A 21,898-nucleotide genomic window follows, 5' to 3' on the forward strand; every position below is an offset into this window, starting at 1 on the left:
CGTGTCATAATAGGCTCTGAGCCTTTATATACCTGTGCACAGCAGCAGCCACCTTCAGTCTGCTGCTGGACAGCCAGCAGCAGCAGCAGCAGCAGGAGAGGTATGTAATCAGGAGCCCTCCTGCTAAGGGTAGACAGCTGCTCGTTCCACCCCACCCCCCGCCTTAATTGGTTCTCCTCCCTTCCAACGGTGTTGAGGCGGGTGGGAACAGCAGGGGGTGAAGGTGCTGTGTTTAAAGAGGTGGAGTTATGCAGATCTAAAACGCGTGGATTGCAGCAGCAGCAAGCCGAAAAGTGCAGGCATGTAAGGGATCTAGAGGTTGACAACATGTCTTCTTAACGGGAGTCCAGGAGCTCATCTCCACAAATGGACTTTTTAGGATCCTTGGGTGGCTCCGTAGTTTGAAACCAATTCTGGTTATCGCTTCTCGGCCTTTTGGCTAAGATCAAGTGTAGTATCTGTTCTTATCAGTTTAATATCTGATACGTCCCCTATCTGGGGACCATATATTAAATGGATTTTTAGAACAGGGAGATGGAAAAAGAGCTTGCTCTGTCCACTCCACGCATTGACCTGGTATTGCAGTATCTCCAGGACCGGTGCACCCCTTCTTTAATGCAGTTTCTAAAATCAGAAAGAATTGAATTCAATGTTTTTTGTTCATTTTGCTTGTTTGTCGGATTTTGGGATGGACTCTTTGGCTCTGCTTTTCTTCTCCTCATTGGATTTTTCATGTTCAAAGTTGCAGAAGCCAGATTACAAGCTCATTTTGGTTCAACTTCAGCAACTGTGCATTGCATTGCCATGTAATGTGATGCAATGCTATCTTTCTAGCTCTCCCTTTCTACTTCCTTTTGGATAAACAGACATATTAGGCAAGCATTTTGGAGCTTTCACCTAAATAACTACAGGTGGTGAGATAAGCTGCACAATATAATTGACCTTTCAGTATATTGTTGCACACACACCATCTATTTAGCAAATGCCCTTGTTATCAACAGCAGCCTTTTAAACTCACCCGAGCTAACAGGTATGTGCGCTGGTTACACTGCTGCGCTTAAAATTTCTTTTTTGGTTTGCTACAATGCCTTTTCTGAAACGTTGTCTCCTTCTGCTGGAACACTGACTTCTTTCATTTAATGCCTGCAGACTATAAAAGAGAACCCAACCCAAAAAGTTTGGTTGATTAGTCTGTGGCATTCTGTTAAACTGTTGCTTATGGCGGTCTCTGTGAGCTTCTCAGCGACATTCAGCCAGCCAGGTATCCTGCCTGCAGTAGATGGAATGTGGCAATGGAACGCTGGCTGCGCGTGTCATAATAGGCTCTGAGCCTTTATATACCTGTGCACAGCAGCAGCCACCTTCAGTCTGCTGCTGGACAGCCAGCAGCAGCAGCAGCAGGAGAGGTATGTAATCAGGAGCCCTCCTGCTAAGGGTAGACAGCTGCTCGTTCCACCCCACCCCCCGCCTTAATTGGTTCTCCTCCCTTCCAACGGTGTTGAGGCGGGTGGGAACAGCAGGGGGTGAAGGTGCTGTGTTTAAAGAGGTGGAGTTATGCAGATCTAAAACGCGTGGATTGCAGCAGCAGCAAGCCGAAAAGTGCAGGCATGTAAGGGATCTAGAGGTTGACAACATGTCTTCTTAACGGGAGTCCAGGAGCTCATCTCCACAAATGGACTTTTTAGGATCCTTGGGTGGCTCCGTAGTTTGAAACCAATTCTGGTTATCGCTTCTCGGCCTTTTGGCTAAGATCAAGTGTAGTATCTGTTCTTATCAGTTTAATATCTGATACGTCCCCTATCTGGGGACCATATATTAAATGGATTTTTAGAACAGGGAGATGGAAAAAGAGCTTGCTCTGTCCACTCCACGCATTGACCTGGTATTGCAGTATCTCCAGGACCGGTGCACCCCTTCTTTAATGCAGTTTCTAAAATCAGAAAGAATTGAATTCAATGTTTTTTGTTCATTTTGCTTGTTTGTCGGATTTTGGGATGGACTCTTTGGCTCTGCTTTTCTTCTCCTCATTGGATTTTTCATGTTCAAAGTTGCAGAAGCCAGATTACAAGCTCATTTTGGTTCAACTTCAGCAACTGTGCATTGCATTGCCATGTAATGTGATGCAATGCTATCTTTCTAGCTCTCCCTTTCTACTTCCTTTTGGATAAACAGACATATTAGGCAAGCATTTTGGAGCTTTCACCTAAATAACTACAGGTGGTGAGATAAGCTGCACAATATAATTGACCTTTCAGTATATTGTTGCACACACACCATCTATTTAGCAAATGCCCTTGTTATCAACAGCAGCCTTTTAAACTCACCCGAGCTAACAGGTATGTGCGCTGGTTACACTGCTGCGCTTAAAATTTCTTTTTTGGTTTGCTACAATGCCTTTTCTGAAACGTTGTCTCCTTCTGCTGGAACACTGACTTCTTTCATTTAATGCCTGCAGACTATAAAAGAGAACCCAACCCAAAAAGTTTGGTTGATTAGTCTGTGGCATTCTGTTAAACTGTTGCTTATGGCGGTCTCTGTGAGCTTCTCAGCGACATTCAGCCAGCCAGGTATCCTGCCTGCAGTAGATGGAATGTGGCAATGGAACGCTGGCTGCGCGTGTCATAATAGGCTCTGAGCCTTTATATACCTGTGCACAGCAGCAGCCACCTTCAGTCTGCTGCTGGACAGCCAGCAGCAGCAGCAGGAGAGGTATGTAATCAGGAGCCCTCCTGCTAAGGGTAGACAGCTGCTCGTTCCACCCCACCCCCCGCCTTAATTGGTTCTCCTCCCTTCCAACGGTGTTGAGGCGGGTGGGAACAGCAGGGGGTGAAGGTGCTGTGTTTAAAGAGGTGGATTTATGCAGATCTAAAACGCGTGGATTGCAGCAGCAGCAAGCCGAAAAGTGCAGGCATGTAAGGGATCTAGAGGTTGACAACATGTCTTCTTAACGGGAGTCCAGGAGCTCATCTCCACAAATGGACTTTTTAGGATCCTTGGGTGGCTCCGTAGTTTGAAACCAATTCTGGTTATCGCTTCTCGGCCTTTTGGCTAAGATCAAGTGTAGTATCTGTTCTTATCAGTTTAATATCTGATACGTCCCCTATCTGGGGACCATATATTAAATGGATTTTTAGAACAGGGAGATGGAAAAAGAGCTTGCTCTGTCCACTCCACGCATTGACCTGGTATTGCAGTATCTCCAGGACCGGTGCACCCCTTCTTTAATGCAGTTTCTAAAATCAGAAAGAATTGAATTCAATGTTTTTTGTTCATTTTGCTTGTTTGTCGGATTTTGGGATGGACTCTTTGGCTCTGCTTTTCTTCTCCTCATTGGATTTTTCATGTTCAAAGTTGCAGAAGCCAGATTACAAGCTCATTTTGGTTCAACTTCAGCAACTGTGCATTGCATTGCCATGTAATGTGATGCAATGCTATCTTTCTAGCTCTCCCTTTCTACTTCCTTTTGGATAAACAGACATATTAGGCAAGCATTTTGGAGCTTTCACCTAAATAACTACAGGTGGTGAGATAAGCTGCACAATATAATTGACCTTTCAGTATATTGTTGCACACACACCATCTATTTAGCAAATGCCCTTGTTATCAACAGCAGCCTTTTAAACTCACCCGAGCTAACAGGTATGTGCGCTGGTTACACTGCTGCGCTTAAAATTTCTTTTTTGGTTTGCTACAATGCCTTTTCTGAAACGTTGTCTCCTTCTGCTGGAACACTGACTTCTTTCATTTAATGCCTGCAGACTATAAAAGAGAACCCAACCCAAAAAGTTTGGTTGATTAGTCTGTGGCATTCTGTTAAACTGTTGCTTATGGCGGTCTCTGTGAGCTTCTCAGCGACATTCAGCCAGCCAGGTATCCTGCCTGCAGTAGATGGAATGTGGCAATGGAACGCTGGCTGCGCGTGTCATAATAGGCTCTGAGCCTTTATATACCTGTGCACAGCAGCAGCCACCTTCAGTCTGCTGCTGGACAGCCAGCAGCAGCAGCAGCAGGAGAGGTATGTAATCAGGAGCCCTCCTGCTAAGGGTAGACAGCTGCTCGTTCCACCCCACCCCCCGCCTTAATTGGTTCTCCTCCCTTCCAACGGTGTTGAGGCGGGTGGGAACAGCAGGGGGTGAAGGTGCTGTGTTTAAAGAGGTGGAGTTATGCAGATCTAAAACGCGTGGATTGCAGCAGCAGCAAGCCGAAAAGTGCAGGCATGTAAGGGATCTAGAGGTTGACAACATGTCTTCTTAACGGGAGTCCAGGAGCTCATCTCCACAAATGGACTTTTTAGGATCCTTGGGTGGCTCCGTAGTTTGAAACCAATTCTGGTTATCGCTTCTCGGCCTTTTGGCTAAGATCAAGTGTAGTATCTGTTCTTATCAGTTTAATATCTGATACGTCCCCTATCTGGGGACCATATATTAAATGGATTTTTAGAACAGGGAGATGGAAAAAGAGCTTGCTCTGTCCACTCCACGCATTGACCTGGTATTGCAGTATCTCCAGGACCGGTGCACCCCTTCTTTAATGCAGTTTCTAAAATCAGAAAGAATTGAATTCAATGTTTTTTGTTCATTTTGCTTGTTTGTCGGATTTTGGGATGGACTCTTTGGCTCTGCTTTTCTTCTCCTCATTGGATTTTTCATGTTCAAAGTTGCAGAAGCCAGATTACAAGCTCATTTTGGTTCAACTTCAGCAACTGTGCATTGCATTGCCATGTAATGTGATGCAATGCTATCTTTCTTGCTCTCCCTTTCTACTTCCTTTTGGATAAACAGACATATTAGGCAAGCATTTTGGAGCTTTCACCTAAATAACTACAGGTGGTGAGATAAGCTGCACAATATAATTGACCTTTCAGTATATTGTTGCACACACACCATCTATTTAGCAAATGCCCTTGTTATCAACAGCAGCCTTTTAAACTCACCCGAGCTAACAGGTATGTGCGCTGGTTACACTGCTGCGCTTAAAATTTCTTTTTTGGTTTGCTACAATGCCTTTTCTGAAACGTTGTCTCCTTCTGCTGGAACACTGACTTCTTTCATTTAATGCCTGCAGACTATAAAAGAGAACCCAACCCAAAAAGTTTGGTTGATTAGTCTGTGGCATTCTGTTAAACTGTTGCTTATGGCGGTCTCTGTGAGCTTCTCAGCGACATTCAGCCAGCCAGGTATCCTGCCTGCAGTAGATGGAATGTGGCAATGGAACGCTGGCTGCGCGTGTCATAATAGGCTCTGAGCCTTTATATACCTGTGCACAGCAGCAGCCACCTTCAGTCTGCTGCTGGACAGCCAGCAGCAGCAGCAGCAGGAGAGGTATGTAATCAGGAGCCCTCCTGCTAAGGGTAGACAGCTGCTCGTTCCACCCCACCCCCCGCCTTAATTGGTTCTCCTCCCTTCCAACGGTGTTGAGGCGGGTGGGAACAGCAGGGGGTGAAGGTGCTGTGTTTAAAGAGGTGGAGTTATGCAGATCTAAAACGCGTGGATTGCAGCAGCAGCAAGCCGAAAAGTGCAGGCATGTAAGGGATCTAGAGGTTGACAACATGTCTTCTTAACGGGAGTCCAGGAGCTCATCTCCACAAATGGACTTTTTAGGATCCTTGGGTGGCTCCGTAGTTTGAAACCAATTCTGGTTATCGCTTCTCGGCCTTTTGGCTAAGATCAAGTGTAGTATCTGTTCTTATCAGTTTAATATCTGATACGTCCCCTATCTGGGGACCATATATTAAATGGATTTTTAGAACAGGGAGATGGAAAAAGAGCTTGCTCTGTCCACTCCACGCATTGACCTGGTATTGCAGTATCTCCAGGACCGGTGCACCCCTTCTTTAATGCAGTTTCTAAAATCAGAAAGAATTGAATTCAATGTTTTTTGTTCATTTTGCTTGTTTGTCGGATTTTGGGATGGACTCTTTGTCTCTGCTTTTCTTCTCCTCATTGGATTTTTCATGTTCAAAGTTGCAGAAGCCAGATTACAAGCTCATTTTGGTTCAACTTCAGCAACTGTGCATTGCATTGCCATGTAATGTGATGCAATGCTATCTTTCTAGCTCTCCCTTTCTACTTCCTTTTGGATAAACAGACATATTAGGCAAGCATTTTGGAGCTTTCACCTAAATAACTACAGGTGGTGAGATAAGCTGCACAATATAATTGACCTTTCAGTATATTGTTGCACACACACCATCTATTTAGCAAATGCCCTTGTTATCAACAGCAGCCTTTTAAACTCACCCGAGCTAACAGGTATGTGCGCTGGTTACACTGCTGCGCTTAAAATTTCTTTTTTGGTTTGCTACAATGCCTTTTCTGAAACGTTGTCTCCTTCTGCTGGAACACTGACTTCTTTCATTTAATGCCTGCAGACTATAAAAGAGAACCCAACCCAAAAAGTTTGGTTGATTAGTCTGTGGCATTCTGTTAAACTGTTGCTTATGGCGGTCTCTGTGAGCTTCTCAGCGACATTCAGCCAGCCAGGTATCCTGCCTGCAGTAGATGGAATGTGGCAATGGAACGCTGGCTGCGCGTGTCATAATAGGCTCTGAGCCTTTATATACCTGTGCACAGCAGCAGCCACCTTCAGTCTGCTGCTGGACAGCCAGCAGCAGCAGCAGCAGGAGAGGTATGTAATCAGGAGCCCTCCTGCTAAGGGTAGACAGCTGCTCGTTCCACCCCACCCCCCGCCTTAATTGGTTCTCCTCCCTTCCAACGGTGTTGAGGCGGGTGGGAACAGCAGGGGGTGAAGGTGCTGTGTTTAAAGAGGTGGAGTTATGCAGATCTAAAACGCGTGGATTGCAGCAGCAGCAAGCCGAAAAGTGCAGGCATGTAAGGGATCTAGAGGTTGACAACATGTCTTCTTAACGGGAGTCCAGGAGCTCATCTCCACAAATGGACTTTTTAGGATCCTTGGGTGGCTCCGTAGTTTGAAACCAATTCTGGTTATCGCTTCTCGGCCTTTTGGCTAAGATCAAGTGTAGTATCTGTTCTTATCAGTTTAATATCTGATACGTCCCCTATCTGGGGACCATATATTAAATGGATTTTTAGAACAGGGAGATGGAAAAAGAGCTTGCTCTGTCCACTCCACGCATTGACCTGGTATTGCAGTATCTCCAGGACCGGTGCACCCCTTCTTTAATGCAGTTTCTAAAATCAGAAAGAATTGAATTCAATGTTTTTTGTTCATTTTGCTTGTTTGTCGGATTTTGGGATGGACTCTTTGGCTCTGCTTTTCTTCTCCTCATTGGATTTTTCATGTTCAAAGTTGCAGAAGCCAGATTACAAGCTCATTTTGGTTCAACTTCAGCAACTGTGCATTGCATTGCCATGTAATGTGATGCAATGCTATCTTTCTAGCTCTCCCTTTCTACTTCCTTTTGGATAAACAGACATATTAGGCAAGCATTTTGGAGCTTTCACCTAAATAACTACAGGTGGTGAGATAAGCTGCACAATATAATTGACCTTTCAGTATATTGTTGCACACACACCATCTATTTAGCAAATGCCCTTGTTATCAACAGCAGCCTTTTAAACTCACCCGAGCTAACAGGTATGTGCGCTGGTTACACTGCTGCGCTTAAAATTTCTTTTTTGGTTTGCTACAATGCCTTTTCTGAAACGTTGTCTCCTTCTGCTGGAACACTGACTTCTTTCATTTAATGCCTGCAGACTATAAAAGAGAACCCAACCCAAAAAGTTTGGTTGATTAGTCTGTGGCATTCTGTTAAACTGTTGCTTATGGCGGTCTCTGTGAGCTTCTCAGCGACATTCAGCCAGCCAGGTATCCTGCCTGCAGTAGATGGAATGTGGCAATGGAACGCTGGCTGCGCGTGTCATAATAGGCTCTGAGCCTTTATATACCTGTGCACAGCAGCAGCCACCTTCAGTCTGCTGCTGGACAGCCAGCAGCAGCAGCAGCAGCAGGAGAGGTATGTAATCAGGAGCCCTCCTGCTAAGGGTAGACAGCTGCTCGTTCCACCCCACCCCCCGCCTTAATTGGTTCTCCTCCCTTCCAACGGTGTTGAGGCGGGTGGGAACAGCAGGGGGTGAAGGTGCTGTGTTTAAAGAGGTGGAGTTATGCAGATCTAAAACGCGTGGATTGCAGCAGCAGCAAGCCGAAAAGTGCAGGCATGTAAGGGATCTAGAGGTTGACAACATGTCTTCTTAACGGGAGTCCAGGAGCTCATCTCCACAAATGGACTTTTTAGGATCCTTGGGTGGCTCCGTAGTTTGAAACCAATTCTGGTTATCGCTTCTCGGCCTTTTGGCTAAGATCAAGTGTAGTATCTGTTCTTATCAGTTTAATATCTGATACGTCCCCTATCTGGGGACCATATATTAAATGGATTTTTAGAACAGGGAGATGGAAAAAGAGCTTGCTCTGTCCACTCCACGCATTGACCTGGTATTGCAGTATCTCCAGGACCGGTGCACCCCTTCTTTAATGCAGTTTCTAAAATCAGAAAGAATTGAATTCAATGTTTTTTGTTCATTTTGCTTGTTTGTCGGATTTTGGGATGGACTCTTTGGCTCTGCTTTTCTTCTCCTCATTGGATTTTTCATGTTCAAAGTTGCAGAAGCCAGATTACAAGCTCATTTTGGTTCAACTTCAGCAACTGTGCATTGCATTGCCATGTAATGTGATGCAATGCTATCTTTCTAGCTCTCCCTTTCTACTTCCTTTTGGATAAACAGACATATTAGGCAAGCATTTTGGAGCTTTCACCTAAATAACTACAGGTGGTGAGATAAGCTGCACAATATAATTGACCTTTCAGTATATTGTTGCACACACACCATCTATTTAGCAAATGCCCTTGTTATCAACAGCAGCCTTTTAAACTCACCCGAGCTAACAGGTATGTGCGCTGGTTACACTGCTGCGCTTAAAATTTCTTTTTTGGTTTGCTACAATGCCTTTTCTGAAACGTTGTCTCCTTCTGCTGGAACACTGACTTCTTTCATTTAATGCCTGCAGACTATAAAAGAGAACCCAACCCAAAAAGTTTGGTTGATTAGTCTGTGGCATTCTGTTAAACTGTTGCTTATGGCGGTCTCTGTGAGCTTCTCAGCGACATTCAGCCAGCCAGGTATCCTGCCTGCAGTAGATGGAATGTGGCAATGGAACGCTGGCTGCGCGTGTCATAATAGGCTCTGAGCCTTTATATACCTGTGCACAGCAGCAGCCACCTTCAGTCTGCTGCTGGACAGCCAGCAGCAGCAGCAGCAGGAGGGGTATGTAATCAGGAGCCCTCCTGCTAAGGGTAGACAGCTGCTCGTTCCACCCCACCCCCCGCCTTAATTGGTTCTCCTCCCTTCCAACGGTGTTGAGGCGGGTGGGAACAGCAGGGGGTGAAGGTGCTGTGTTTAAAGAGGTGGAGTTATGCAGATCTAAAACGCGTGGATTGCAGCAGCAGCAAGCCGAAAAGTGCAGGCATGTAAGGGATCTAGAGGTTGACAACATGTCTTCTTAACGGGAGTCCAGGAGCTCATCTCCACAAATGGACTTTTTAGGATCCTTGGGTGGCTCCGTAGTTTGAAACCAATTCTGGTTATCGCTTCTCGGCCTTTTGGCTAAGATCAAGTGTAGTATCTGTTCTTATCAGTTTAATATCTGATACGTCCCCTATCTGGGGACCATATATTAAATGGATTTTTAGAACAGGGAGATGGAAAAAGAGCTTGCTCTGTCCACTCCACGCATTGACCTGGTATTGCAGTATCTCCAGGACCGGTGCACCCCTTCTTTAATGCAGTTTCTAAAATCAGAAAGAATTGAATTCAATGTTTTTTGTTCATTTTGCTTGTTTGTCGGATTTTGGGATGGACTCTTTGGCTCTGCTTTTCTTCTCCTCATTGGATTTTTCATGTTCAAAATTGCAGAAGCCAGATTACAAGCTCATTTTGGTTCAACTTCAGCAACTGTGCATTGCATTGCCATGTAATGTGATGCAATGCTATCTTTCTAGCTCTCCCTTTCTACTTCCTTTTGGATAAACAGACATATTAGGCAAGCATTTTGGAGCTTTCACCTAAATAACTACAGGTGGTGAGATAAGCTGCACAATATAATTGACCTTTCAGTATATTGTTGCACACACACCATCTATTTAGCAAATGCCCTTGTTATCAACAGCAGCCTTTTAAACTCACCCGAGCTAACAGGTATGTGCGCTGGTTACACTGCTGCGCTTAAAATTTCTTTTTTGGTTTGCTACAATGCCTTTTCTGAAACGTTGTCTCCTTCTGCTGGAACACTGACTTCTTTCATTTAATGCCTGCAGACTATAAAAGAGAACCCAACCCAAAAAGTTTGGTTGATTAGTCTGTGGCATTCTGTTAAACTGTTGCTTATGGCGGTCTCTGTGAGCTTCTCAGCGACATTCAGCCAGCCAGGTATCCTGCCTGCAGTAGATGGAATGTGGCAATGGAACGCTGGCTGCGCGTGTCATAATAGGCTCTGAGCCTTTATATACCTGTGCCCAGCAGCAGCCACCTTCAGTCTGCTGCTGGACAGAGAGCAGCAGCAGCAGCAGCAGGAGAGGTATGTAATCAGGAGCCCTCCTGCTAAGGGTAGACAGCTGCTCGTTCCACCCCACCCCCCGCCTTAATTGGTTCTCCTCCCTTCCAACGGTGTTGAGGCGGGTGGGAACAGCAGGGGGTGAAGGTGCTGTGTTTAAAGAGGTGGAGTTATGCAGATCTAAAACGCGTGGATTGCAGCAGCAGCAAGCCGAAAAGTGCAGGCATGTAAGGGATCTAGAGGTTGACAACATGTCTTCTTAACGGGAGTCCAGGAGCTCATCTCCACAAATGGACTTTTTAGGATCCTTGGGTGGCTCCGTAGTTTGAAACCAATTCTGGTTATCGCTTCTCGGCCTTTTGGCTAAGATCAAGTGTAGTATCTGTTCTTATCAGTTTAATATCTGATACGTCCCCTATCTGGGGACCATATATTAAATGGATTTTTAGAACAGGGAGATGGAAAAAGAGCTTGCTCTGTCCACTCCACGCATTGACCTGGTATTGCAGTATCTCCAGGACCGGTGCACCCCTTCTTTAATGCAGTTTCTAAAATCAGAAAGAATTGAATTCAATGTTTTTTGTTCATTTTGCTTGTTTGTCGGATTTTGGGATGGACTCTTTGGCTCTGCTTTTCTTCTCCTCATTGGATTTTTCATGTTCAAAGTTGCAGAAGCCAGATTACAAGCTCATTTTGGTTCAACTTCAGCAACTGTGCATTGCATTGCCATGTAATGTGATGCAATGCTATCTTTCTAGCTCTCCCTTTCTACTTCCTTTTGGATAAACAGACATATTAGGCAAGCATTTTGGAGCTTTCACCTAAATAACTACAGGTGGTGAGATAAGCTGCACAATATAATTGACCTTTCAGTATATTGTTGCACACACACCATCTATTTAGCAAATGCCCTTGTTATCAACAGCAGCCTTTTAAACTCACCCGAGCTAACAGGTATGTGCGCTGGTTACACTGCTGCGCTTAAAATTTCTTTTTTGGTTTGCTACAATGCCTTTTCTGAAACGTTGTCTCCTTCTGCTGGAACACTGACTTCTTTCATTTAATGCCTGCAGACTATAAAAGAGAACCCAACCCAAAAAGTTTGGTTGATTAGTCTGTGGCATTCTGTTAAACTGTTGCTTATGGCGGTCTCTGTGAGCTTCTCAGCGACATTCAGCCAGCCAGGTATCCTGCCTGCAGTAGATGGAATGTGGCAATGGAACGCTGGCTGCGCGTGTCATAATAGGCTCTGAGCCTTTATATACCTGTGCACAGCAGCAGCCACCTTCAGTCTGCTGCTGGACAGCCAGCAGCAGCAGCAGCAGCAGGAGAGGTATGTAATCAGGAGCCCTCCTGCTAAGGGTAGACAGCTGCTCGTTCCACCCCACCCCCCGCCTTAATTGGTTCTCCTCCCTTCCAACGGTGTTGAGGCGGGTGGGAACAGCAGGGGGTGAAGGTGCTGTGTTTAAAGAGGTGGAGTTATGCAGATCTAAAACGCGTGGATTGCAGCAGCAGCAAGCCGAAAAGTGCAGGCATGTAAGGGATCTAGAGGTTGACAACATGTCTTCTTAACGGGAGTCCAGGAGCTCATCTCCACAAATGGACTTTTTAGGATCCTTGGGTGGCTCCGTAGTTTGAAACCAATTCTGGTTATCGCTTCTTGGCCTTTTGGCTAAGATCAAGTGTAGTATCTGTTCTTATCAGTTTAATATCTGATACGTCCCCTATCTGGGGACCATATATTAAATGGATTTTTAGAACAGGGAGATGGAAAAAGAGCTTGCTCTGTCCACTCCACGCATTGACCTGGTATTGCAGTATCTCCAGGACCGGTGCACCCCTTCTTTAATGCAGTTTCTAAAATCAGAAAGAATTGAATTCAATGTTTTTTGTTCATTTTGCTTGTTTGTCGGATTTTGGGATGGACTCTTTGGCTCTGCTTTTCTTCTCCTCATTGGATTTTTCATGTTCAAAGTTGCAGAAGCCAGATTACAAGCTCATTTTGGTTCAACTTCAGCAACTGTGCATTGCATTGCCATGTAATGTGATGCAATGCTATCTTTCTAGCTCTCCCTTTCTACTTCCTTTTGGATAAACAGACATATTAGGCAAGCATTTTGGAGCTTTCACCTAAATAACTACAGGTGGTGAGATAAGCTGCACAATATAATTGACCTTTCAGTATATTGTTGCACACACACCATCTATTTAGCAAATGCCCTTGTTATCAACAGCAGCCTTTTAAACTCACCCGAGCTAACAGGTATGTGCGCTGGTTACACTGCTGCGCTTAAAATTTCTTTTTTGGTTTGCTACAATGCCTTTTCTGAAACGTTGTCTCCTTCTGCTGGAACACTGACTTCTTTCATTTAATGCCTGCAGACTATAAAAGAGAACCCAACCCAAAAAGTTTGGTTGATTAGTCTGTGGCATTCTGTTAAACTGTTGCTTATGGCGGTCTCTGTGAGCTTCTCAGCGACATTCAGCCAGCCAGGTATCCTGCCTGCAGTAGATGGAATGTGGCAATAGAACGCTGGCTGCGCGTGTCATAATAGGCTCTGAGCCTTTATATACCTGTGCACAGCAGCAGCCACCTTCAGTCTGCTGCTGGACAGCCAGCAGCAGCAGCAGCAGGAGAGGTATGTAATCAGGAGCCCTCCTGCTAAGGGTAGACAGCTGCTCGTTCCACCCCACCCCCCGCCTTAATTGGTTCTCCTCCCTTCCAACGGTGTTGAGGCGGGTGGGAACAGCAGGGGGTGAAGGTGCTGTGTTTAAAGAGGTGGAGTTATGCAGATCTAAAACGCGTGGATTGCAGCAGCAGCAAGCCGAAAAGTGCAGGCATGTAAGGGATCTAGAGGTTGACAACATGTCTTCTTAACGGGAGTCCAGGAGCTCATCTCCACAAATGGACTTTTTAGGATCCTTGGGTGGCTCCGTAGTTTGAAACCAATTCTGGTTATCGCTTCTCGGCCTTTTGGCTAAGATCAAGTGTAGTATCTGTTCTTATCAGTTTAATATCTGATACGTCCCCTATCTGGGGACCATATATTAAATGGATTTTTAGAACAGGGAGATGGAAAAAGAGCTTGCTCTGTCCACTCCACGCATTGACCTGGTATTGCAGTATCTCCAGGACCGGTGCACCCCTTCTTTAATGCAGTTTCTAAAATCAGAAAGAATTGAATTCAATGTTTTTTGTTCATTTTGCTTGTTTGTCGGATTTTGGGATGGACTCTTTGGCTCTGCTTTTCTTCTCCTCATTGGATTTTTCATGTTCAAAGTTGCAGAAGCCAGATTACAAGCTCATTTTGGTTCAACTTCAGCAACTGTGCATTGCATTGCCATGTAATGTGATGCAATGCTATCTTTCTAGCTCTCCCTTTCTACTTCCTTTTGGATAAACAGACATATTAGGCAAGCATTTTGGAGCTTTCACCTAAATAACTACAGGTGGTGAGATAAGCTGCACAATATAATTGACCTTTCAGTATATTGTTGCACACACACCATCTATTTAGCAAATGCCCTTGTTATCAACAGCAGCCTTTTAAACTCACCCGAGCTAACAGGTATGTGCGCTGGTTACACTGCTGCGCTTAAAATTTCTTTTTTGGTTTGCTACAATGCCTTTTCTGAAACGTTGTCTCCTTCTGCTGGAACACTGACTTCTTTCATTTAATGCCTGCAGACTATAAAAGAGAACCCAACCCAAAAAGTTTGGTTGATTAGTCTGTGGCATTCTGTTAAACTGTTGCTTAGGGCGGTCTCTGTGAGCTTCTCAGCGACATTCAGCCAGCCAGGTATCCTGCCTGCAGTAGATGGAATGTGGCAATGGAACGCTGGCTGCGCGTGTCATAATAGGCTCTGAGCCTTTATATACCTGTGCACAGCAGCAGCCACCTTCAGTCTGCTGCTGGACAGCCAGCAGCAGCAGCAGCAGGAGAGGTATGTAATCAGGAGCCCTCCTGCTAAGGGTAGACAGCTGCTCGTTCCACCCCACCCCCCGCCTTAATTGGTTCTCCTCCCTTCCAACGGTGTTGAGGCGGGTGGGAACAGCAGGGGGTGAAGGTGCTGTGTTTAAAGAGGTGTAGTTATGCAGATCTAAAACGCGTGGATTGCAGCAGCAGCAAGCCGAAAAGTGCAGGCATGTAAGGGATCTAGAGGTTGACAACATGTCTTCTTAACGGGAGTCCAGGAGCTCATCTCCACAAATGGACTTTTTAGGATCCTTGGGTGGCTCCGTAGTTTGAAACCAATTCTGGTTATCGCTTCTCGGCCTTTTGGCTAAGATCAAGTGTAGTATCTGTTCTTATCAGTTTAATATCTGATACGTCCCCTATCTGGGGACCATATATTAAATGGATTTTTAGAACAGGGAGATGGAAAAAGAGCTTGCTCTGTCCACTCCACGCATTGACCTGGTATTGCAGTATCTCCAGGACCGGTGCACCCCTTCTTTAATGCAGTTTCTAAAATCAGAAAGAATTGAATTCAATGTTTTTTGTTCATTTTGCTTGTTTGTCGGATTTTGGGATGGACTCTTTGGCTCTGCTTTTCTTCTCCTCATTGGATTTTTCATGTTCAAAGTTGCAGAAGCCAGATTACAAGCTCATTTTGGTTCAACTTCAGCAACTGTGCATTGCATTGCCATGTAATGTGATGCAATGCTATCTTTCTAGCTCTCCCTTTCTACTTCCTTTTGGATAAACAGACATATTAGGCAAGCATTTTGGAGCTTTCACCTAAATAACTACAGGTGGTGAGATAAGCTGCACAATATAATTGACCTTTCAGTATATTGTTGCACACACACCATCTATTTAGCAAATGCCCTTGTTATCAACAGCAGCCTTTTAAACTCACCCGAGCTAACAGGTATGTGCGCTGGTTACACTGCTGCGCTTAAAATTTCTTTTTTGGTTTGCTACAATGCCTTTTCTGAAACGTTGTCTCCTTCTGCTGGAACACTGACTTCTTTCATTTAATGCCTGCAGACTATAAAAGAGAACCCAACCCAAAAAGTTTGGTTGATTAGTCTGTGGCATTCTGTTAAACTGTTGCTTATGGCGGTCTCTGTGAGCTTCTCAGCGACATTCAGCCAGCCAGGTATCCTGCCTGCAGTAGATGGAATGTGGCAATGGAACGCTGGCTGCGCGTGTCATAATAGGCTCTGAGCCTTTATATACCTGTGCACAGCAGCAGCCACCTTCAGTCTGCTGCTGGACAGCCAGCAGCAGCAGCAGCAGGAGAGGTATGTAATCAGGAGCCCTCCTGCTAAGGGTAGACAGCTGCTCGTTCCACCCCACCCCCCGCCTTAATTGGTTCTCCTCCCTTCCAACGGTGTTGAGGCGGGTGGGAACAGCAGGGGGTGAAGGTGCTGTGTTTAAAGAGGTGGAGTTATGCAGATCTAAAACGCGTGGATTGCAGCAGCAGCAAGCCGAAAAGTGCAGGCATGTAAGGGATCTAGAGGTTGACAACATGTCTTCTTAACGGGAGTCCAGGAGCTCATCTCCACAAATGGACTTTTTAGGATCCTTGGGTGGCTCCGTAGTTTGAAACCAATTCTGGTTATCGCTTCTCGGCCTTTTGGCTAAGATCAAGTGTAGTATCTGTTCTTATCAGTTTAATATCTGATACGTCCCCTATCTGGGGACCATATATTAAATGGATTTTTAGAACAGGGAGATGGAAAAAGAGCTTGCTCTGTCCACTCCACGCATTGACCTGGTATTGCAGTATCTCCAGGACCGGTGCACCCCTTCTTTAATGCAGTTTCTAAAATCAGAAAGAATTGAATTCAATGTTTTTTGTTCATTTTGCTTGTTTGTCGGATTTTGGGATGGACTCTTTGGCTCTGCTTTTCTTCTCCTCATTGGATTTTTCATGTTCAAAGTTGCAGAAGCCAGATTACAAGCTCATTTTGGTTCAACTTCAGCAACTGTGCATTGCATTGCCATGTAATGTGATGCAATGCTATCTTTCTAGCTCTCCCTTTCTACTTCCTTTTGGATAAACAGACATATTAGGCAAGCATTTTGGAGCTTTCACCTAAATAACTACAGGTGGTGAGATAAGCTGCACAATATAATTGACCTTTCAGTATATTGTTGCACACACACCATCTATTTAGCAAATGCCCTTGTTATCAACAGCAGCCTTTTAAACTCACCCGAGCTAACAGGTATGTGCGCTGGTTACACTGCTGCGCTTAAAATTTCTTTTTTGGTTTGCTACAATGCCTTTTCTGAAACGTTGTCTCCTTCTGCTGGAACACTGACTTCTTTCATTTAATGCCTGCAGACTATAAAAGAGAACCCAACCCAAAAAGTTTGGTTGATTAGTCTGTGGCATTCTGTTAAACTGTTGCTTATGGCGGTCTCTGTGAGCTTCTCAGCGACATTCAGCCAGCCAGGTATCCTGCCTGCAGTAGATGGAATGTGGCAATGGAACGCTGGCTGCGCGTGTCATAATAGGCTCTGAGCCTTTATATACCTGTGCACAGCAGCAGCCACCTTCAGTCTGCTGCTGGACAGCCAGCAGCAGCAGCAGCAGGAGAGGTATGTAATCAGGAGCCCTCCTGCTAAGGGTAGACAGCTGCTCGTTCCACCCCACCCCCCGCCTTAATTGGTTCTCCTCCCTTCCAACGGTGTTGAGGCGGGTGGGAACAGCAGGGGGTGAAGGTGCTGTGTTTAAAGAGGTGGAGTTATGCAGATCTAAAACGCGTGGATTGCAGCAGCAGCAAGCCGAAAAGTGCAGGCATGTAAGGGATCTAGAGGTTGACAACATGTCTTCTTAACGGGAGTCCAGGAGCTCATCTCCACAAATGGACTTTTTAGGATCCTTGGGTGGCTCCGTAGTTTGAAACCAATTCTGGTTATCGCTTCTCGGCCTTTTGGCTAAGATCAAGTGTAGTATCTGTTCTTATCAGTTTAATATCTGATACGTCCCCTATCTGGGGACCATATATTAAATGGATTTTTAGAACAGGGAGATGGAAAAAGAGCTTGCTCTGTCCACTCCACGCATTGACCTGGTATTGCAGTATCTCCAGGACCGGTGCACCCCTTCTTTAATGCAGTTTCTAAAATCAGAAAGAATTGAATTCAATGTTTTTTGTTCATTTTGCTTGTTTGTCGGATTTTGGGATGGACTCTTTGGCTCTGCTTTTCTTCTCCTCATTGGATTTTTCATGTTCAAAGTTGCAGAAGCCAGATTACAAGCTCATTTTGGTTCAACTTCAGCAACTGTGCATTGCATTGCCATGTAATGTGATGCAATGCTATCTTTCTAGCTCTCCCTTTCTACTTCCTTTTGGATAAACAGACATATTAGGCAAGCATTTTGGAGCTTTCACCTAAATAACTACAGGTGGTGAGATAAGCTGCACAATATAATTGACCTTTCAGTATATTGTTGCACACACACCATCTATTTAGCAAATGCCCTTGTTATCAACAGCAGCCTTTTAAACTCACCCGAGCTAACAGGTATGTGCGCTGGTTACACTGCTGCGCTTAAAATTTCTTTTTTGGTTTGCTACAATGCCTTTTCTGAAACGTTGTCTCCTTCTGCTGGAACACTGACTTCTTTCATTTAATGCCTGCAGACTATAAAAGAGAACCCAACCCAAAAAGTTTGGTTGATTAGTCTGTGGCATTCTGTTAAACTGTTGCTTATGGCGGTCTCTGTGAGCTTCTCAGCGACATTCAGCCAGCCAGGTATCCTGCCTGCAGTAGATGGAATGTGGCAATGGAACGCTGGCTGCGCGTGTCATAATAGGCTCTGAGCCTTTATATACCTGTGCACAGCAGCAGCCACCTTCAGTCTGCTGCTGGACAGCCAGCAGCAGCAGCAGCAGGAGAGGTATGTAATCAGGAGCCCTCCTGCTAAGGGTAGACAGCTGCTCGTTCCACCCCACCCCCCGCCTTAATTGGTTCTCCTCCCTTCCAACGGTGTTGAGGCGGGTGGGAACAGCAGGGGGTGAAGGTGCTGAGTTTAAAGAGGTGGAGTTATGCAGATCTAAAACGCGTGGATTGCAGCAGCAGCAAGCCGAAAAGTGCAGGCATGTAAGGGATCTAGAGGTTGACAACATGTCTTCTTAACGGGAGTCCAGGAGCTCATCTCCACAAATGGACTTTTTAGGATCCTTGGGTGGCTCCGTAGTTTGAAACCATTTCTGGTTATCGCTTCTCGGCCTTTTGGCTAAGATCAAGTGTAGTATCTGTTCTTATCAGTTTAATATCTGATACGTCCCCTATCTGGGGACCATATATTAAATGGATTTTTAGAACAGGGAGATGGAAAAAGAGCTTGCTCTGTCCACTCCACGCATTGACCTGGTATTGCAGTATCTCCAGGACCGGTGCACCCCTTCTTTAATGCAGTTTCTAAAATCAGAAAGAATTGAATTCAATGTTTTTTGTTCATTTTGCTTGTTTGTCGGATTTTGGGATGGACTCTTTGGCTCTGCTTTTCTTCTCCTCATTGGATTTTTCATGTTCAAAGTTGCAGAAGCCAGATTACAAGCTCATTTTGGTTCAACTTCAGCAACTGTGCATTGCATTGCCATGTAATGTGATGCAATGCTATCTTTCTAGCTCTCCCTTTCTACTTCCTTTTGGATAAACAGACATATTAGGCAAGCATTTTGGAGCTTTCACCTAAATAACTACAGGTGGTGAGATAAGCTGCACAATATAATTGACCTTTCAGTATATTGTTGCACACACACCATCTATTTAGCAAATGCCCTTGTTATCAACAGCAGCCTTTTAAACTCACCCGAGCTAACAGGTATGTGCGCTGGTTACACTGCTGCGCTTAAAATTTCTTTTTTGGTTTGCTACAATGCCTTTTCTGAAACGTTGTCTCCTTCTGCTGGAACACTGACTTCTTTCATTTAATGCCTGCAGACTATAAAAGAGAACCCAACCCAAAAAGTTTGGTTGATTAGTCTGTGGCATTCTGTTAAACTGTTGCTTATGGCGGTCTCTGTGAGCTTCTCAGCGACATTCAGCCAGCCAGGTATCCTGCCTGCAGTAGATGGAATGTGGCAATGGAACGCTGGCTGCGCGTGTCATAATAGGCTCTGAGCCTTTATATACCTGTGCACAGCAGCAGCCACCTTCAGTCTGCTGCTGGACAGCCAGCAGCAGCAGCAGCAGCAGGAGAGGTATGTAATCAGGAGCCCTCCTGCTAAGGGTAGACAGCTGCTCGTTCCACCCCACCCCCCGCCTTAATTGGTTCTCCTCCCTTCCAACGGTGTTGAGGCGGGTGGGAACAGCAGGGGGTGAAGGTGCTGTGTTTAAAGAGGTGGAGTTATGCAGATCTAAAACGCGTGGATTGCAGCAGCAGCAAGCCGAAAAGTGCAGGCATGTAAGGGATCTAGAGGTTGACAACATGTCTTCTTAACGGGAGTCCAGGAGCTCATCTCCACAAATGGACTTTTTAGGATCCTTGGGTGGCTCCGTAGTTTGAAACCAATTCTGGTTATCGCTTCTCGGCCTTTTGGCTAAGATCAAGTGTAGTATCTGTTCTTATCAGTTTAATATCTGATACGTCCCCTATCTGGGGACCATATATTAAATGGATTTTTAGAACAGGGAGATGGAAAAAGAGCTTGCTCTGTCCACTCCACGCATTGACCTGGTATTGCAGTATCTCCAGGACCGGTGCACCCCTTCTTTAATGCAGTTTCTAAAATCAGAAAGAATTGAATTCAATGTTTTTTGTTCATTTTGCTTGTTTGTCGGATTTTGGGATGGACTCTTTGGCTCTGCTTTTCTTCTCCTCATTGGATTTTTCATGTTCAAAGTTGCAGAAGCCAGATTACAAGCTCATTTTGGTTCAACTTCAGCAACTGTGCATTGCATTGCCATGTAATGTGATGCAATGCTATCTTTCTAGCTCTCCCTTTCTACTTCCTTTTGGATAAACAGACATATTAGGCAAGCATTTTGGAGCTTTCACCTAAATAACTACAGGTGGTGAGATAAGCTGCACAATATAATTGACCTTTCAGTATACTGTTGCACACACACCATCTATTTAGCAAATGCCCTTGTTATCAACAGCAGCCTTTTAAACTCACCCGAGCTAACAGGTATGTGCGCTGGTTACACTGCTGCGCTTAAAATTTCTTTTTTGGTTTGCTACAATGCCTTTTCTGAAACGTTGTCTCCTTCTGCTGGAACACTGACTTCTTTCATTTAATGCCTGCAGACTATAAAAGAGAACCCAACCCAAAAAGTTTGGTTGATTAGTCTGTGGCATTCTGTTAAACTGTTGCTTATGGCGGTCTCTGTGAGCTTCTCAGCGACATTCAGCCAGCCAGGTATCCTGCCTGCAGTAGATGGAATGTGGCAATGGAACGCTGGCTGCGCGTGTCATAATAGGCTCTGAGCCTTTATATACCTGTGCACAGCAGCAGCCACCTTCAGTCTGCTGCTGGACAGCCAGCAGCAGCAGCAGCAGGAGAGGTATGTAATCAGGAGCCCTCCTGCTAAGGGTAGACAGCTGCTCGTTCCACCCCACCCCCCGCCTTAATTGGTTCTCCTCCCTTCCAACGGTGTTGAGGCGGGTGGGAACAGCAGGGGGTGAAGGTGCTGTGTTTAAAGAGGTGGAGTTATGCAGATCTAAAACGCGTGGATTGCAGCAGCAGCAAGCCGAAAAGTGCAGGCATGTAAGGGATCTAGAGGTTGACAACATGTCTTCTTAACGGGAGTCCAGGAGCTCATCTCCACAAATGGACTTTTTAGGATCCTTGGGTGGCTCCGTAGTTTGAAACCAATTCTGGTTATCGCTTCTCGGCCTTTTGGCTAAGATCAAGTGTAGTATCTGTTCTTATCAGTTTAATATCTGATACGTCCCCTATCTGGGGACCATATATTAAATGGATTTTTAGAACAGGGAGATGGAAAAAGAGCTTGCTCTGTCCACTCCACGCATTGACCTGGTATTGCAGTATCTCCAGGACCGGTGCACCCCTTCTTTAATGCAGTTTCTAAAATCAGAAAGAATTGAATTCAATGTTTTTTGTTCATTTTGCTTGTTTGTCGGATTTTGGGATGGACTCTTTGGCTCTGCTTTTCTTCTCCTCATTGGATTTTTCATGTTCAAAGTTGCAGAAGCCAGATTACAAGCTCATTTTGGTTCAACTTCAGCAACTGTGCATTGCATTGCCATGTAATGTGATGCAATGCTATCTTTCTAGCTCTCCCTTTCTACTTCCTTTTGGATAAACAGACATATTAGGCAAGCATTTTGGAGCTTTCACCTAAATAACTACAGGTGGTGAGATAAGCTGCACAATATAATTGACCTTTCAGTATATTGTTGCACACACACCATCTATTTAGCAAATGCCCTTGTT

At 45.1% G+C, this 21,898-nt stretch overlaps 17 non-coding genes across 17 annotated transcripts; all 17 read left to right on the top strand.

Moving 5' to 3' along the window:
- Positions 1-419: 419 nt before the first annotated feature.
- On the top strand, positions 420-610 carry LOC141239321 (U2 spliceosomal RNA). Its single transcript, XR_012304723.1, has one exon. It is a non-coding gene; the product is annotated as a U2 spliceosomal RNA (small nuclear RNA).
- Positions 611-1,725: 1,115 nt separating this feature from the next.
- On the top strand, positions 1,726-1,916 carry LOC141239322 (U2 spliceosomal RNA). Its single transcript, XR_012304724.1, has one exon. It is a non-coding gene; the product is annotated as a U2 spliceosomal RNA (small nuclear RNA).
- A 1,112-nt stretch (positions 1,917-3,028) lies between these two features.
- Positions 3,029-3,219, top strand: LOC141239323 (U2 spliceosomal RNA). The gene has a single exon (XR_012304725.1). It is a non-coding gene; the product is annotated as a U2 spliceosomal RNA (small nuclear RNA).
- Positions 3,220-4,334: 1,115 nt separating this feature from the next.
- On the top strand, positions 4,335-4,525 carry LOC141239325 (U2 spliceosomal RNA). Its single transcript, XR_012304727.1, has one exon. It is a non-coding gene; the product is annotated as a U2 spliceosomal RNA (small nuclear RNA).
- A 1,115-nt stretch (positions 4,526-5,640) lies between these two features.
- LOC141239326 (U2 spliceosomal RNA) lies at positions 5,641-5,831 on the top strand. Its single transcript, XR_012304728.1, has one exon. It is a non-coding gene; the product is annotated as a U2 spliceosomal RNA (small nuclear RNA).
- Positions 5,832-6,946: 1,115 nt separating this feature from the next.
- On the top strand, positions 6,947-7,137 carry LOC141239327 (U2 spliceosomal RNA). Its single transcript, XR_012304729.1, has one exon. It is a non-coding gene; the product is annotated as a U2 spliceosomal RNA (small nuclear RNA).
- Positions 7,138-8,255: 1,118 nt separating this feature from the next.
- Positions 8,256-8,446, top strand: LOC141239328 (U2 spliceosomal RNA). Its single transcript, XR_012304730.1, has one exon. It is a non-coding gene; the product is annotated as a U2 spliceosomal RNA (small nuclear RNA).
- Positions 8,447-9,561: 1,115 nt separating this feature from the next.
- On the top strand, positions 9,562-9,752 carry LOC141239329 (U2 spliceosomal RNA). The gene has a single exon (XR_012304731.1). It is a non-coding gene; the product is annotated as a U2 spliceosomal RNA (small nuclear RNA).
- A 1,118-nt stretch (positions 9,753-10,870) lies between these two features.
- On the top strand, positions 10,871-11,061 carry LOC141239330 (U2 spliceosomal RNA). The gene has a single exon (XR_012304732.1). It is a non-coding gene; the product is annotated as a U2 spliceosomal RNA (small nuclear RNA).
- A 1,118-nt stretch (positions 11,062-12,179) lies between these two features.
- LOC141239439 (U2 spliceosomal RNA) lies at positions 12,180-12,370 on the top strand. The gene has a single exon (XR_012304837.1). It is a non-coding gene; the product is annotated as a U2 spliceosomal RNA (small nuclear RNA).
- Positions 12,371-13,485: 1,115 nt separating this feature from the next.
- LOC141239331 (U2 spliceosomal RNA) lies at positions 13,486-13,676 on the top strand. The gene has a single exon (XR_012304733.1). It is a non-coding gene; the product is annotated as a U2 spliceosomal RNA (small nuclear RNA).
- A 1,115-nt stretch (positions 13,677-14,791) lies between these two features.
- Positions 14,792-14,982, top strand: LOC141239332 (U2 spliceosomal RNA). Its single transcript, XR_012304734.1, has one exon. It is a non-coding gene; the product is annotated as a U2 spliceosomal RNA (small nuclear RNA).
- Positions 14,983-16,097: 1,115 nt separating this feature from the next.
- On the top strand, positions 16,098-16,288 carry LOC141239333 (U2 spliceosomal RNA). The gene has a single exon (XR_012304735.1). It is a non-coding gene; the product is annotated as a U2 spliceosomal RNA (small nuclear RNA).
- A 1,115-nt stretch (positions 16,289-17,403) lies between these two features.
- Positions 17,404-17,594, top strand: LOC141239334 (U2 spliceosomal RNA). The gene has a single exon (XR_012304736.1). It is a non-coding gene; the product is annotated as a U2 spliceosomal RNA (small nuclear RNA).
- A 1,115-nt stretch (positions 17,595-18,709) lies between these two features.
- Positions 18,710-18,900, top strand: LOC141239336 (U2 spliceosomal RNA). Its single transcript, XR_012304738.1, has one exon. It is a non-coding gene; the product is annotated as a U2 spliceosomal RNA (small nuclear RNA).
- A 1,118-nt stretch (positions 18,901-20,018) lies between these two features.
- LOC141239337 (U2 spliceosomal RNA) lies at positions 20,019-20,209 on the top strand. The gene has a single exon (XR_012304739.1). It is a non-coding gene; the product is annotated as a U2 spliceosomal RNA (small nuclear RNA).
- Positions 20,210-21,324: 1,115 nt separating this feature from the next.
- On the top strand, positions 21,325-21,515 carry LOC141239339 (U2 spliceosomal RNA). Its single transcript, XR_012304740.1, has one exon. It is a non-coding gene; the product is annotated as a U2 spliceosomal RNA (small nuclear RNA).
- The last annotated feature ends 383 nt before the right edge of the window (positions 21,516-21,898 follow it).

This window comes from Phyllobates terribilis, unplaced genomic scaffold (assembly GCF_046119375.1).
Source record: "Phyllobates terribilis strain yellow unplaced genomic scaffold, ASM4611937v1 Scaffold_769__1_contigs__length_694716, whole genome shotgun sequence".
Classification (NCBI taxonomy): Eukaryota; Metazoa; Chordata; class Amphibia; order Anura; family Dendrobatidae; genus Phyllobates; species Phyllobates terribilis.